Source organism: Arachis ipaensis, chromosome B03 (genome assembly GCF_000816755.2).
Source record: "Arachis ipaensis cultivar K30076 chromosome B03, Araip1.1, whole genome shotgun sequence".
NCBI classification, from domain to species: Eukaryota; Viridiplantae; Streptophyta; class Magnoliopsida; order Fabales; family Fabaceae; genus Arachis; species Arachis ipaensis.
The window spans coordinates 90707372-90723731 of NC_029787.2; positions in this window are offsets into that span (position 1 = coordinate 90707372).

Consider the following 16360-nt stretch of genomic DNA (forward strand, 5'->3'; position numbering starts at 1 on the left):
ATCCAAGTTATGAGTCATGCATCATCCAATTTGTCATTAAATTCATGCATAATTCTCATGAAATCATATAAAATTCACAATGTTTGCTTGAATCAAGATGTAAGTGTAATTCTACCCAAAACTTGCTTATTTCCTAAGAAAATGCATGAAACTACCCTAAAATAGTAAAGAAAAGGTCAGTGAAACTTGCCAAAATGCCTTGGCATCACCATTCTTGAGATCCAAAAAGTCTAAACCTTGTCTGTGGTATTCCGAGTAGGATCTGGGAAGGGATGGCTGTGACGAGCTTCAAACTCACGAGTGCTAGGCGTAGTGACAGGCGCAAAAGGATTACTGAATCCTATTCCAGTATGATCGAGGACTGACAGATGATTAGCCGTGCGGTGACAGTGCATTTTGGACCATTTTCATTGAGAGGACGGGATGTAGCCATTGACAACGGTGATGCCCAACACATAGCTTGCCATGGAAAGGAGTAGGAATGATTGGATGAAGACAGCAGGAAAGCAGAGATTCAGAAGGAACAAAAGCATCTCTATATGGTTATCTGAAATTCTCACCAATGAATTACATAAGTGTCTCTATCCTGTTTTATATTTTAATTATATTTTAATTATCAAATATCCATAACCATTTGAATCCACCTGACTGAGATTTACAAGGTGACCATAGCTTGCTTCAAGCCAACAATCTCCGTGGGATCGACCCTTACTCACCTAAGGTTTATTACTTGGATGACCCAGTGCACTTGCTGGTTAGTTGTGCGAAGTTGTGACAAAGAACTAAGATTATGAACGTGTGTATTAAGTTTTTGACGTTGTTACCAAGGAATGAACGATCACGATTTTTCATACCATGTGTACACAGGTCTTTCAAAAATTTTGTATACTTTGGAATTTGTTGAATAGCATCAAGAAGTGGTATGGTTACCTCAACCTTCTTGAACACTTGAAGCATGTTCAAATCAAATTCCGGCGTTTACTTTGCTTTCTTCACCATGGATGGGAATGGAATAGGAATAGACTCATCCACTATAGCTTTCCTCTTGGGTTCCTTGAGGCTTACTCCTTCTTCCTCATGCCTTTTGTCTACCTCCTCTTCTTCATGTGGAGCTTCAACAACCACTTCTTCCTCATGAATGTGTTCCATGACCCTTGGAGGTATCTCCTCCAATGTAGTCCCCGACCGTAGAGTGATGGAGTTGAGACCGCCCTTGGGATTGGGTTGGGGTTGGGATGGAAGATTAGAAGAGTTTAAGGGTTGGTTGGTGTTGTTGTTAGAGGTTGAGGGTTGGTTTGACATGGCCATTTTTGAAAGCATGTTGGTGAGGTTAGCCAATTGAGCGTCCAAGGCATCAAATTGAGCCTTGTTGCTCTTGTCCTGTTTCTCCATGGCGGCTCTAAGCTCATCAACTTGATTGTTGGAAGATGGAGAGGTTTGGTTGGATTGTTGTCTATGGTGTGGTGCTTGGTACTTGGTGTAGTTGTTTTAGTTTTGGTTGTGGTGATTTTGGTTGGCTTGGTGGTTGTTGTTGTTGTGTTGGTATTGAGATGAAGATTGGTTGTTATTGTAATGAGAAGAAGAGTTGTTCCATCTTTGGTTTTGATTGCTCCCTTGTGCATTATCCCTCCACCCTTGATTTTGCTTACTACCATGAGAGTAGTTGTTTTGGCTTTGAGAAGGATAGGGTGGACGGTTGTTGTAATTCACATTGGCTACAACAAGGGCATGCTCCTCTTGAATTTGATGCCATTGATCGGTGTAATGTGTGGTGCTAGAGCACAAACCACAAATCCTAGGAGGGCCTTCAAGTTGAGCAACTGGAGGTGGGTATTGGATGGCTTAGATAGAGTAGTATTCTTTTTGATCCTTTTTGTATTTGCGTGAGGATGGTGGTCATATCCCCAAGTGCTTTGGTTAAGCTTGCTTTCGGAAGGGGATGGTTCTACCACACCCTTGAGAGGATTACTTCTCACCCTTACATGTTGTGTAGCCTCGGCAACATCATTTATCAACTTCCAAGCTTCTCCCTCCGTCTTGTTTTTTGAAAGAGAACCACCACTAGAAGCGGTGAGCAATCTTCTATCTTCCACACAAAGACCTCCGGTGAAGTAGCTAATGAGCAAGTGAGTGTTCAATCCATGATGTGGACAAGATTTCAATAGCCTCTTGAACCGAGTCCAATACTCATACAAACTCTCTTGGTCTCTTTGCATTATACCCGAGATCTCCTTCTGGACATAATCGGTCTTCTCTAGTGGGAAGAACTTATCTAGAGACTCTCTTCTCAAGAAATCCCAATTGGTCACAATTTCATCCAGTAGCGAATAAAACCATGTCTTTGCTTGCCCTTCAAGAGAGAAAGGAAAGGCAAAAACTATAATAGCCAACTCATCGGCTCCATGCCTTCGAGCCGTAGAACAAGCAACTTGAAAATCTCTTAGATGTCGGATGGGGTCTTGACCCGGCAACCCATGATATTTAGGAAGTAGATGTATCAAGCTACTCTTCAACTCAAAATTTGGATCAAGGTTAGGATACCTTGCTTGCAAAGGTTGGAATATAATATCCAGAGCTCCTTGCTCATGCATAGTGATCTGTCGTGGCTCCGCCATATATGGTTCACCTGTAGGATGCAAAGATGCATTAGTAGTGCCAACAAAAGAATAGGAAGTAGCAGACTCCAAGTCACTCTCGGTACCGCTTAGTGATTCGGTATGTTCCTCAAGAGAGGCCAAAGTACTAGCCGTATAGTCCAACCGCCGTCTAGCTTGCCAAGTGTGTAACAAACTCAGGGTCAAACTCGGCTAAGCTAGAATTCGGTTGAGACCGAGTCATCAAACTTGGGAGTCGTAGCACACAAACAAAAGAAATCTAAACTAAAGCTAAGTATTGAAAGAAAGTAAACTATCTACAATATTCACATATTCACATAATTAATATCAAGGCATATGTTGCAACCATTCCCCGGCAACGGCGCCAAAAATTTGATGTCGCTCAAGGATCACGTCGGAATAGAATGTTTCAATAAAATCCCATTGGTAGTATAGCTCTACCCAACAATAATCCCCGAGATCAAATTTAGAAAGGGATTTGGTTGTCACAAGTTCAACCCCAATAAAAATAACCGAAGTATTGAAACCTTGGGTCGTCTCACAAGGAATGGGCAAACATGTGTTTCAACATTGGTTAGAATTCCGGGGTTGTAAGTCATGAGCAAGAAATTAAAATAAGAATCTTAACAAGCAAGTAATCTTGAAATGCAAGAAACTATTCAAATAACTAAGCAAGATGTAAGCAATTCCAAACTAACAAGATAACATTCAATATAATTCTACTCTAAAACTAAAGAATAACTATGAATAAGACAAGACAATTAGAATTTGGGTTTTCAAATATGAATAATAAAAGCAACCCTTGGCTAGAAATGGAAATTGGGGTCACTATCCTTGTCTAATAACCATATCTTGACAATTTTGAGGAACCAGATTCATTAAGTCTACTTCTATACTTGAAGTACGTTAAATGGTTTGGTCAACATCAACCCATAAGGTCTAACCTCACTACTAATTGAGTTAGTGGTAGGTTAGTGTCAATGGTTATCAAATTGACCACTAAGGGTTCCCAAATAATCAAATCCATTAGACCCAATGACTCAAGTTTACCCAATTCCCTTAGCCTAGGCCAAGAGTAAAGAGAACTACTCCATAATCAAGGTAAACAATTCATCAAACACATGGTAAGCATTAATAAAAGACATGTTCAAATTGCAATTAAATTGAAACTAACAAGTACCTACTAACAATTATCAACATACAATCCTTCAAACAACACAATTAATCATGAAAATCATCAATGTAACATTAACAAGCCAAGATTCACAACATTCATGCAATGGGTATAAAGTGACAATTGACAAGAATTCATAAAACTAACACAAGATCTAAGCAAAATTATACAAAGGAATTCAAATTAAACAATCAAAACTAGTAATTAACAAGATCCAATTCAGAATTCAACAAGGGAAGATCAAATTAAAACTAGATCTAGAGAGGAACAAGGGTTTCTCTCTCTAGAAGAACAAGAACTAAAAACTAACTAAAATATTGTCTAAGTGCAAAATGATTGATCTCCCCTTTCTCCCTAGCATCCTTGGGTCTTTTCCATGCAGAAACAACTTGAATTTGGACCTGAGGAGCCTCAAAAATCACCAGGCATGATTTCTTTTAATGAGGTCACGTGCAGCTTCCCGCGCGTGCGCGCCATGCGTGCGTGCGGTCCGATTGCTTTTGTGATCCATGCGTGCGGGCCATGTACACGTGCGCGTCGATGGGATTTCTCTGATCCGCGCGGATGCGTCCATCCTTGCGTGCCGCTTCCAGCTATCCTCATGCACGCGTGCGCATGCGCGCCCTTTGTGAAGTTCCCAAAATCCAAATCTTCATGTTCCTTCCTCTTATGCATCCTTTCTTTCTCTCTTCTAGGCCATTCTTGCCCTATAATTCCTGAAATCGCTCAACAAATACATCACGGCATCGAATGGCAATAAAAGAGGATTAAAATATAGCAATTCTAAGGCAAAATAAGCATGTTTTTCATCATGAAGCAAAATCAGTAAGAGAACACAAAACAATGCAATTCTTGTGAATAAGTGTGAGAAATATTGACAAAACCCCACAAATTCTACACAATATAAACCACAAAATTGGGGTTTATCAGTCAGCCGGGAAGCTGAAATCTCCCACCTTCACTAACAAATCTTCTACTACTCCATGAGGGAATTTGAATGATCGGTCTGCCAATTGTAGAGCCATTCTTATTGGTCTGGCTTCCTCAATCTTCATTCTTTCCATCATTACCAGGGACATCAAATTTATGCTAGCTCCCAAATCACATAAGGCCTTCTCCATTGTGATCTCTCCTATGATTCAAGGAATTTGGAAGCTCCCTGGGTCCTTCAATTTCTGAGGTAGTTTATGTTGGATGATGGCACTACATTCTTCAGTTAATACCACAGTTTCATCATTCCTCCAACTTCTCTTCTTGGTCATTAACTCCTTTAGAAAGTTAGAATAAAGTGGCATTTGCTCTAATGCTTCAGCAAAGGAAATATTGATCTGCAGTCTCTTGAAAAGCTACAAAATCTGGAGAATTGACTGTTGATGACATGTCACCATGTCATGTTTTTCTATGCTTTTTCATGTAAGAAATTGATAATTAGTGCTTAAATATTGCATTATTTGGTGCTTAAATGGTATATTTCTTTGATCTTTTGATTTGATAAACTTTGTAGAAAATAAGAAGAAAAAGAAGCAAAGAAGCACAAAATAAGCTAAAAAAGAGAAAAAAAGAGCTTTGGGGCACACTTTGAAGTTGGAGCACACTTTGGAGCCTTAGGCCACGCTTTTAAAAGCGTGGCCCATGACCAAATCAAGGAAGCTTCATCAGCACAGCCACCCAGGAGCTCAACGTTTGCACCAACGTTTGCCTCAAACGTGAGGTCAAACGTTGGCTAAGGAATACCTTGGGAAATGTTGCTCCCCACAGCCTGAAGGGGTATACTTCCAACAAGAATAACTTGAGCTACAGAGCTTCAAATGAGGTGATTCAAAAAAAAATGGAAAGTAGGAATCAAGAGCTTTCCAAGCATATATGGCACTGCATGGTGGACACTAAAATTGAGGGAGAAAACTGCCCCAAAATGTGCATAAACGAACATGGTGGCAACCTGCAGTGAGGCCAACTGACCTCTGCACCTTCGACGGAGTATAACTCGAGCTGTGGAGCTCCAATTGATGCGCTTCTAATGGCATTGAAAAGTATACATTTAGAGCTTTCTAACAATGTATAATAGTATGGGGTGAAAAGCACGTTCGAGCCTCCAAAACGGGCAATGTTCCCAACGTTTGCGTTCACGTTTGACCTCAAACGTGGGGTCAAACGTGAGTGACAGCAACACCAGCGACCTTGTCTCCTTCAAAGGAGCATAACTTGAGTTGTAGATGTCCAATTAAGATGATTCCAGTTGGGTTAGAAAGCTGACATTTAGAGCTTTCCAACGATATATTGCAATCCATATTTGGCACGAAATTGAGGCATGAGTGAAAGGCATCTTTAAGGACCAAATGTTGCTAGATGGATGCCCTGGAGGGGAGCCCACGTTTGCCTCAAACGTGAGGTCAAATGTTGGCCAAAGAATGCCTTGGAGGAGATCACGTTTGAGCTCACGTTTGACCTCAAACGTGAACCCAGACGTGAGTGACAGCAAAATGGCCATTTTGCATAATGCCTTCACGAAGACGTTTGAGTCAACGTTTGCCTCAAACGTTGACTCAAACGTGAATGTTCCAAAGTCCAAATTGCAAGCGGATTTCTTCTCAAGACCAATGCCATCCGGATCCATCTTCAACCCAATTCCACTCTAAAGCAAGCAAAGCCCACATGACTCAAAGGCACACAGAGAAGCTAGATTAGAAATTTCATTTTGTAAATATTATTTTCATTTTTTTCATTTTCATTTTGTAAAAGCCTATATAAAGGCATTAATTTCATTTCAAAAAGGTAGGCTCTAATAGAGAGCATTAAAGGCTGGAACCACGAGGGAGCATTAGGAATAGAGAACTCTCTCTCTTTAGTTTTTCTCTTTGTTTTGAATCTTGGGTTGAGAATTGAAGGAATTCTGTTTCATTCTCACCTTGAGAATCATCTCTATTTCTTCTTCTACAAAATTTCAGTGAATTAAGGATTTGAATCAACACTCTGTTTACTGCTTTCATCTTCATTTCTTTTGCAAATTGTTCTTTATTAGATCAAGGAAGGACTTGAGATCTAGACTTGTTTTCTAGTCTCATTGAGCCCCTGAGATCTTCAATTTCTCATTGAGATTTTGAAATTGAGCCATGCTGCTCTTGATTTTAAAGTGATTTTCCAAATCTGGTGAACCTGCTGCATCTTTTACTTCTCTGTTTCATTGTTACTTACACTTCCGTGTTTGATTTCATGAATCCCAGTACCCAATTTCCTTTATTCTTCTTGCAATTTAACTTTCTAGTTACTTGATCTACTGCTTTCTTTTAATTTCCAGCACCCACTCCCCTTTAATTTCATGCAATTTACATTTCTTGCAATTTAAGATTCTTGCAATTTACATTTCTTTCTCTTTAAGTTACTTGCCAATTTACATTCTGCAACTTTAAATTCATTGTCCTTTACTTTCTGTTGGTTACAATTTCACACAATTCACTTCAATGTTAGCTTGACTAAACTAATCACCCACTAAAGTTGCTTGATCCATCAATCCTCGTGGGATCGACCTCACTCACGTGAGTTTTACTACTTGATGCGACCCGGTATACTTGCCGGTGAGTTTTAGGTGTTTTGGAAATTCGTTTTTCCACAAATTTTCCCATCAAGTTTTTGGCGTTGTTGCCGGGGATTGATTTAGATCAACAATGATTAAGTGGGTGAGAAGTCTAGATCAAGCATTTTCTTTGTTTTTGTTCTCCGTTTTAAATTGATAGCAAGGTGTTTGAGCTATTGCGTCACTAAGAAGTTCTTTCTCTGTCACATGATTTTCAATTTTCATTGATGTTTACAAAATACAAATGGAGTTCAACTCATCTTATGGTCAAACAAAATTTTATGGGATATCACCCACCATCACCAATCTCTAATGGTGGCTGGGAATATCACCAAGAAAATACAAATTCTAAGCACTCCAATCCATGGAGATTTGCTTCAGAGACACAAGATGAGCAAGAAAACCATATGGGATATTTTCTTCCACCACAAAATGATGCTGGTCATGATTCTAATGGTGGCTGGGAAGAGAATTCTAATGCTCCATATGATATTCATCCAAAGATGCCATCACTTGACCATGCTTCAATAGAAAGCCCCTATCAAAACTCACCACCCACACAAACTTCTATGAACCAAAGCCTCTCAAAGCTTGAGACCATGTGTGAAAAATATGAGAGAGAGGCACAAATATCCTGGAACGAGCAAGAGAATTCATTCAAAGATATAAAAGTGATGATAAACCAAATGTTAAGTGCAAGGGAGAAAGTGGAAGAGCAAGATGAGGAGGCTACTGCATCAAGTGAACTTCCAATAAAGAATGAGGTGGTTGAAAATGAAACTGCACTTGAGGTAACAAAGGAACATTCACAACCCTCACAAACTTCCCTTGAATCTGTGATTGAAAAATATGAAGAAGAGATGAAGAAATCTTGGGAAGAACAACAAACCTCCTCCATAAAAGAACTATTAAGTCAAATGTTGGGTGCAAAGAAAGGAGTGGAGGAGCATGAAAGTGAGGAAGTCATTCTAGAAAAGTTACACTCAAGTGAGGCAGAGAAGTACATGAAGGAAGAGTTCATGGAACCACCAATTCAAAAGACTCTTGATGAAAATAAAACTCCAATAATCACACAGCAATCATGTCTTGAAATCAAAGAAGTGAAGGCAACTAGCAAGAGCACCAATCCTGTCCCTAATCCAGCAAGCAAGATCAATCAAGTCATCTGCAACAGGAAGCTTGCTGAGGAAAGGCCAAGACATGGGACAGTAGCTGAATCTTCTCCCCCCTTAAAGTCATTCCTCTTAACAAACTGGAAGAAGAGAAAGAAAGTGAAGAATAACATGTCAAGCTAATGACACTAAAAGAGCACTTGTTGGGAGGTAACCCAACCGTAGGTAACATTTTTTTCTCTGCTTTGTTTTCTTTCTTTGCTTTGTTTAAATTTCAATAAATTGACATATGGTTGCATTCTAAGTTTGGTGTTGCTATGCAACAAAAATTTGCTTCCACTCTTTACTGGATGCTTGCATCAATTCCAAGAGAAAGTGTCACACTAAGTTTGGTGTGCCACTTATACTTTTATGCAATGTATCATGCACAGGGGTATACTTCCAACAAGAATAACTTGAGCTACAGAGCTTCAAATGAGGTGATTCAAAAAGCAATGGAAAGTAGGAATCAAGAGCTTTCCAAGCATATACAGCACTGGATGGTGGACACTAAAATTGAGGGAGAAAATTGCCCCAAAATGTGCATAAACGAACATGGTGGCAACCTGCAGTGAGGCCAACTGACCTCTGCACCTTCGACGGAGTATAACTCGAGCTGTGGAACTCCAATTGATGCACTTCCAATGGCATTGGAAAGTAGACATTCAGAGCTTTCCAACAATGTATAATAGTATGGGGTGAAAAGCACGTTCGAGCCTCCAAAACTGGCAATGTTCCCAACGTTTGCGTTCACGTTTGACCTCAAACGTGGGGTCAAACGTGAGTGACAGCAACACCAGCGACCTTGTCCTCTTCAAAGGAGCATAACTTGAGTTGTAGAAGTCCAATTAAGATGATTCTAGTTGGGTTAGAAAGCTGACATTTAGAGCTTTCCAACGATATATGGCAATGCATATTTAGCACGAAATTGAGGCATGAGTGAAAGGCATCTTTAAGGACCAAATGTTGCTAGATGGATGCCCTGGAGGGGAGCCCACGTTTGCGCCAACGTTTGCCTCAAACGTGAGGTCAAACGTTGGCCAAAGAATGCCTTGGAGGATATCACGTTTGAGCTCACTTTTGACCTCAAACATGAACCCAAACGTGAGTGACAGCAAAATGGCCATTCTGCATAATGCCTTCATGAAGACGTTTGAGTCAACGTTTGCCTCAAACGTTGACTCAAACGTGAATGTTCCAAAGTCCAAATTGCAAGCGGATTTCTTCTCAAGACCAATGCCATCCGGATCCATCTTCAACCCAATTCTACTCCAAAGCAAGCAAAGCCCACATGACTCAAAGGCACACAGATAAGCTAGATTAGGAATTTCATTTTGTAAATATTATTTTCATTTTTTTCATTTTCATTTTGTAAAAGCCTATATAAAGGCATTAATTTCATTTCAAAAAGGTGGGCTCTAATAGAGAGCATTAAAGGCTGGAACCACGAGGGAGCATTAGGAATAGAGAACTCTCTCTCTTTAGTTTTTCTCTTTGTTTTGAATCTTGGGTTGAGAATTGAAGGAATTCTGTTTCATTCTCACCTTGAGAATCATCTCTATTTCTTCTTCTACAAAATTTCAGTGAATTAAGAATTTGAATCAACACTCTGTTTACTGCTTTCATCTTCATTTCTTTTGCAAATTGTTCTTTATTGGATCAAGGAAGGACTTGAGATCTAGACTTGTTTTCTAGTCTCATTGAGCCCCTGAGATCTTCAATTTCTTATTGAGATTTTGAAATTGAGCCAAGCTGCTCTTGATTTTAAAGTGATTTTCCAAATCTGGTGAACCTGCTGCATCTTTTACTTCTCTGTTTCATTGTTATTTACACTTCCGTGTTTGATTTCATGAATCCCAGTACCCAATTTCCTTTATTCTTCTTGCAATTTAACTTTCCAGTTACTTGATCTACTGCTTTCTTTTAATTTCCAGCACCCACTCCCCTTTAATTTCATGCAATTTACATTTCTTGCAATTTAAGATTCTTGCAATTTATATTTCTTGCTCTTTAAGTTACTTGCCAATTTACATTCTGCAACTTTAAATTCATTGTCCTTTACTTTCTGTTGGTTACAATTTCACACAATTCACTTCAATGTTAGCTTGACTAAACTAATCACCCACTAAAGTTGCTTGATCCATCAATCCTCGTGGGATCGACCTCACTCACGTGAGTTTTACTACTTGATGTGACCCGGTATACTTGCCGGTGAGTTTTAGGTGTTTTGGAAATTCATTTTTTCACAAATTTTCCCATCAACTGTCTTTTTCATTCTTCCTTAATCGTTGAGGGTAAGGAGCTTTTGGGACATATGGCCTTAGGACTTCTTTTGGTGGATTGGGAGCATGTGTTTGTTCTTCTTCCTTGTCGCTTAGGCTTCCATTTGCTTCCCTCTCTTGAGTTTCCCTTGAGGCTTCTTTCAGTTCCTTTCCACTCCTAAGTGTGATGGCCTTACATTCCTCCCTTGAGTTTGTCTTGGTGGCACTACGGGGGTTATGGCTAGGGGCTTGCTTGGACAGGTATCCAATTTGTGCTTCAAGTTTCTAAATGGCAGCATCTTGGTTTTGTAGGTTAGATCTCACCTCCTCCTTGAAATTTTTCATGTCTTCAGACTCCTTACAAAGATTTTCAAGCATGGCTTCAATCCTAGATAACCTGTCCTCAGATGGTGATGGTTGGGTGGAATTGGGGGGTTGAGAATGGTTGTTTTGTGGTTGATATGAAGGTTTGTGAGAAGTTTTGTATAGGTTTTGGTATGATCTTTGATGGGGTTGTTGGTAAGTGAAGTTGTTGTAATGGTTGGAGTTGTGAGGTCTATGATCTTGGCTCTGGTTTTCTTGGTTTCCCCACCCAAAATTTGGGTGGTTCTTCCAGCCAGGGTTATAGGTATTGGAGTATGGATCATGTGCTTGTCTTGAGGCATTTCCAATGTAATTGGCTTGTTCCCAATCACTCCCTTCCTCTGTATTCAACTCTTCTTGTGCTGGTGGCTGAATATGGATTGCTACAGCTTGATTCCTCTCCATTTGTTTAGTAAGGTCTGCCAGTTGCTTAGTGATCATCTTGTTTTGAGCTAGTATTGCATCCATGTGATTTAGCTCCATCACTCCTCTGTTGTTGCTTCTGTCAGAGGCATAGAAATATTCGTTATTGACCACTATTTTAATGACATCTATAGCCTCTTCAATTGTCTTTTTCTTGTTGAGTGAGCCTCCAAAAGAGTGATCTAATGCTTTCTTTGACTCATGTGACAGACCCTCATAGAAAATATGTAGCTGCACCCACTCATTGAACATTTCAGGAGGGCATTTCCTTGTTAGTTCTTTATATCTCTCCCATGCTTCATATAGAGTTTCACCATCTTATTGCTTAAATTTCTGCACTTCAGCTCTCAAACGGTTAACTCTTTGTGGAGGATAGAATCTTGCCAAGAATTTGTTTACCATATCTTCCCATGTTGTCAAGCTTTCCATAGGAAAGGATTCTAACCACTTAGATGCCTTGTCCTTTAGAGAGAAAGGGAACAAAAGTAATCTTTAAGTGTCTGGATGAACATCATTTGACTTTACAGTATCACAAATTCTCAGAAAGGTGGTCAAACGTTGATTAGGATCCTCTTGTGCACTTCCTCCAAATGAGCAGTGTTTTGGACGAGAGTAATAAGCTGTGGCATCAACTCGAAGTTATTGGCATGAATGTTTGGTTTGAGAATGCTGCTCCCACAATTCTCAGGATTGGGGTTAATATAGGAGCCTAGCACCCTTCTCTCATGCCCAGCATGGTTGGCTGCACCCTCTCTGCCTCGATTATGCACTTCTTCCTCATGATGGTTCTCCATATCATCCTCCATATTTATAGCTAAGTCCTCTTCTTCATCCTCTACACCAATAGCTTTTTTCCCTCTTGATTCCCTCCTTAATCTAAGGAAGGTCCTCTCAGGTTCACTATCAAATAAGGTTGAAGTTTCTCCTCTTCTACATATCATGCACTGATAAACCACTATTTCATGGTTTATCTTGTGCTCAATTGAGTGGATTTTATCAACTCTTTACCCACTTATTCATAATATTTGCATGGTTTTATATTTCCTTCCTAACTTTATTCTATAATTGGAAACTTGCTTCCCGAGCCTTTTAATTACCAAAAATTAATTTTCCCTTATTACCATTAGATGCCTTGATATGTGTGTTAAGTGATTTCAGAGATTACAGGGCAGGAATGGCTCAGAGGATGGAAAGGAAGCATGCAAAAGTGCAAGGAATATAAGAAGTTGGAGAAATTGCTAAGCTGTCCAGCCTGACCTCTTCGCACTCAAACTGCTATAACTTTAGCTACAGAAGTCCAAATGATGCGGTTCCAGTTGCGTTGGAAAGCTAACGTCCGGGGCTTCGATTTGATATATAATATATCATAGTTTCCCTGATGCTAGGCGATGCGACCGCGTGCTCCATGCGGTCGCATCACAGTGACGAAAAAGCAGCGTGTTTGAATTCACAACCAGCGAATTCTGGGCTATTTCTGACCCAGTTTGCAGCCCAGAAAACACAGATTAGAGGCTATAAAGTGGGAGAATGCATCCATTCATGAACAGGCTTTCATATTCAATTTTCATAGTTTTAGATGTAGTTTTTAGAGAGAGAGGTTCTCTACTCTCTCTTACGATTAGGATTTAGGATTTCTCTTCGTTTTAGGAGTGACTCTCAATTCCAGGTTCAATGTTCTTTTTATTATTTTCCAAATTTTATTTATGAATTCTTCTATGTTACAGATTACTCTTTGAATTAATGCTAATTGAGGTATTTCACTTTATTATTGCTTTCTTTTATTTACATTATTGTTATTCCCATCTGAAGACATTTTTATTCCAGTAGATTTACTTTTCTCCTTTTTGGTCTTGGTTAAGAAATCAGTAACTCAGGAGTTATCAAACTCAAACATGATTGATAATTGTTACCTTTGTTAATTAAATTGAACTTCAATAATCCCAATCTTTTCTTAGGAAATAAATAGGATCCGAAGATCAAACCAATTAATCCCTTGACCTTCCTTTGCCTTAGTAAAGTTTAACAAAGTGGAATTAAGATTCAATTTTCATCATCATTGATATGGATAGCTAGGATAGGACCTCTAATTTCTAATACCTTGCCAAGAGTTTATTTTATTATTACTATTTTATTTTATTCTTTTTGTTCAACATACTGCTTCCTTACTTTCAAAACCCCCAATTTACAAACTCATAACCAATAATAAGAACATACCTCCCTGCAATTCCTTGAGAAGACGACCCGAGGTTTAAATACTCGGTTATCAATTTTAAAAGGGGTTTGTTACTTGTGACAACCAAAACGTTTGTATGAAAGGACTTTTGAAGGTTTAGAAACTATACTTGCAACGAGGATTTATCCGCAAATTTCTAGACCACGCAAAAGTTCTCTTATCAAAATGGCGCCGTTGCCGGGGAATTGCAAACGTGTGCCTTATTATTGGTTATTGTAAATATTTTCTTTTGCTTGTTTATTTGTTTTTATTTTTGTTTTTATTTTTGCTTTTTCATAAATTAAGAGATTATTAGTTTTTATTTAGTTATTAAAAAATTTTTTCAAAAATTTGTTCTTCGTGTTCATCTTGACCTTCAAGTTGTTCTTAGTTGTTTTCTTCGTTTTGATCTAAAAATTTTAAGTTTGGTGTCATTTTATTGTTTTTCTCTTTCCTCATTTAATTCAAAAATATCTTTTCTCTTTATTTTTATTGAATTTTCAAATTTTCCATAAAAAAAATTCAGATTTTGATTTTAAAATTTTTATCTTATCTTATCTTATTTTAAAAAATCAAATTTCAAAATTCAATTTTCAAAAATTTAAAATTCAAAATTTCAAATTTCAAATTTCAAAAATTTAATTTTCAAATTCAAAATTTAAATTTCAATAACCTTTTAATTTAAATTTGTTTTTATTTTTGTTTTCAATTTTTATTTGCTACTATGAACTCTCACCCCTTTGGCTATGAGTCTGATTACAATTATATTGCAGGAAGAGAAAATTACAATGAGAACAGGCATCAAGGTTGGAACAATCAAAGATGGGAGGAGCCACAAGGATCTGATCAACCCTCATGGCAACAACCACCTCCAATGAACTATCAACAACCACCACCATATGCCTATAAACCCTCTCTTCAACATGACTTTAGACCACCATACTCACAAGCCCCTTTTCACCATTCACCTTCATATGATCCTAACCCGTATCCACCATACCAACCACCTTATGAGCCAAATGAACCATACACAGAACCACCACCTCAATATTCACCATTTCTATATCATTATCAAGATGAACCACCTTCCTATTATGAACCCTCTCTCCCAACCAATGAATCCTCATATCCACCCCGACCTCCAATGGATGACAGACTTTGTGTTATTCTTCAAAGGCAAGAAAGAATGAATAAGAGTGTGCTAAATTTCGTGACCGCCTTAGGCGAGTTCGTAAATATAATAGCTTCCCAATATCTGAGCACTCAAAGAACTCCCATGGCTACATGTGGAGAATCAAAAGAAGAGCAAAGCATGAAGGAGACACTAGAAACTTCGGTGGACAATGAGGAACATGGCTTTGTATTGGAACAAGTGGAGAAAGTCATAATAGTTGCAGAGGAAGAAGTGGTTGAAGACTTAGGAGATGCTGAACCTCCATGAAAAAGTCAAGACATAGAACCTCCTTCCAAGACGGTTGCATTTGATGTTGAGGAGGGTGTACAACCTCCAAAGCATATCATAGTTGAAGACTTGGAAGAGGTTGATCAAGAGATGGAGATTATAGAAGAAGAAGCACAGCCTCCCATGCCCTTGGTAAGTAATGAAGAAGAGATTGAATTGGAAGAAAGCTACCAAGAGGAAGAGGTTGAAATTAAAGAAGTTTGCAAAGAGGTGGAAGTTGTCAAAGAAGAGCATAGGGGAGTGGAGCTTGATATCACTTTGCCAAAGTTGCTGGAGACTCCTCCCCCTACGTTGCCATCATCCTTCACAACATTCAAGTGGGTAAAATTCATATCCCTTAGCTTTCTAATTCCACTTGAATATGGGCTACTGGAGACGGATGGTCAACTTAGAGCTCTTTGTGGCATTAAGAGTAAGAGGAAGATGGTCAGTGGTAAGAATTGTCCTGCAAGGTTCTTTATGGTTGGAAGCCTTAAGTTTAAATGCAAAGGTTGGTGTAGAGCTCAATTGAATGGGTCTAGGAAGCTGTTTGGTAGCTGCAGTGAGAATTCAAATTACTTATCACCCGGCTGGAAAAATACAAACCCCAACAAAAATGGGTGTAAAAGCAAGATTTGGGATCCTGGAATCTGCTCTGACATTTGTCACCCCGGGAGCCTAAGAATCTGTTTGAAGCTTCTTAAGGGCTTTACATGACTGGACGTAGAAACACTGGTGGGGATTCCTGGATGAATACAAGCATAAGCCACCATAACAGGGAGCTCACCAAATGTCCAACTTAAGGGCTCTAACTAAAACTGCTAGGTGGGAGACAACCCACCATGGTATGATCGTTCTTTTTTTTCATTTTTATTTAGTTTTATTTGTTTTCAAGTTTTATTTTATTTTATTATATTGAACCTGGAGTTTTTGCATCACATTCATATTAACACTGCATTCTGTATTTTTTTAGATTAATAAAAAAGCACGCACACGACGCGGCAGCATTGCTGATGCGTCCGCGTAAGGTGGGAACATTGGCCTCCCACGCGGCCGCGTCACCCACGCGGCCGCGTGACCTGAAAATCGACGTCAAAAGGGTGCATGGCCGAAAGATGAGCTGGAGTGATGCTGGATCGGTGCTGAACG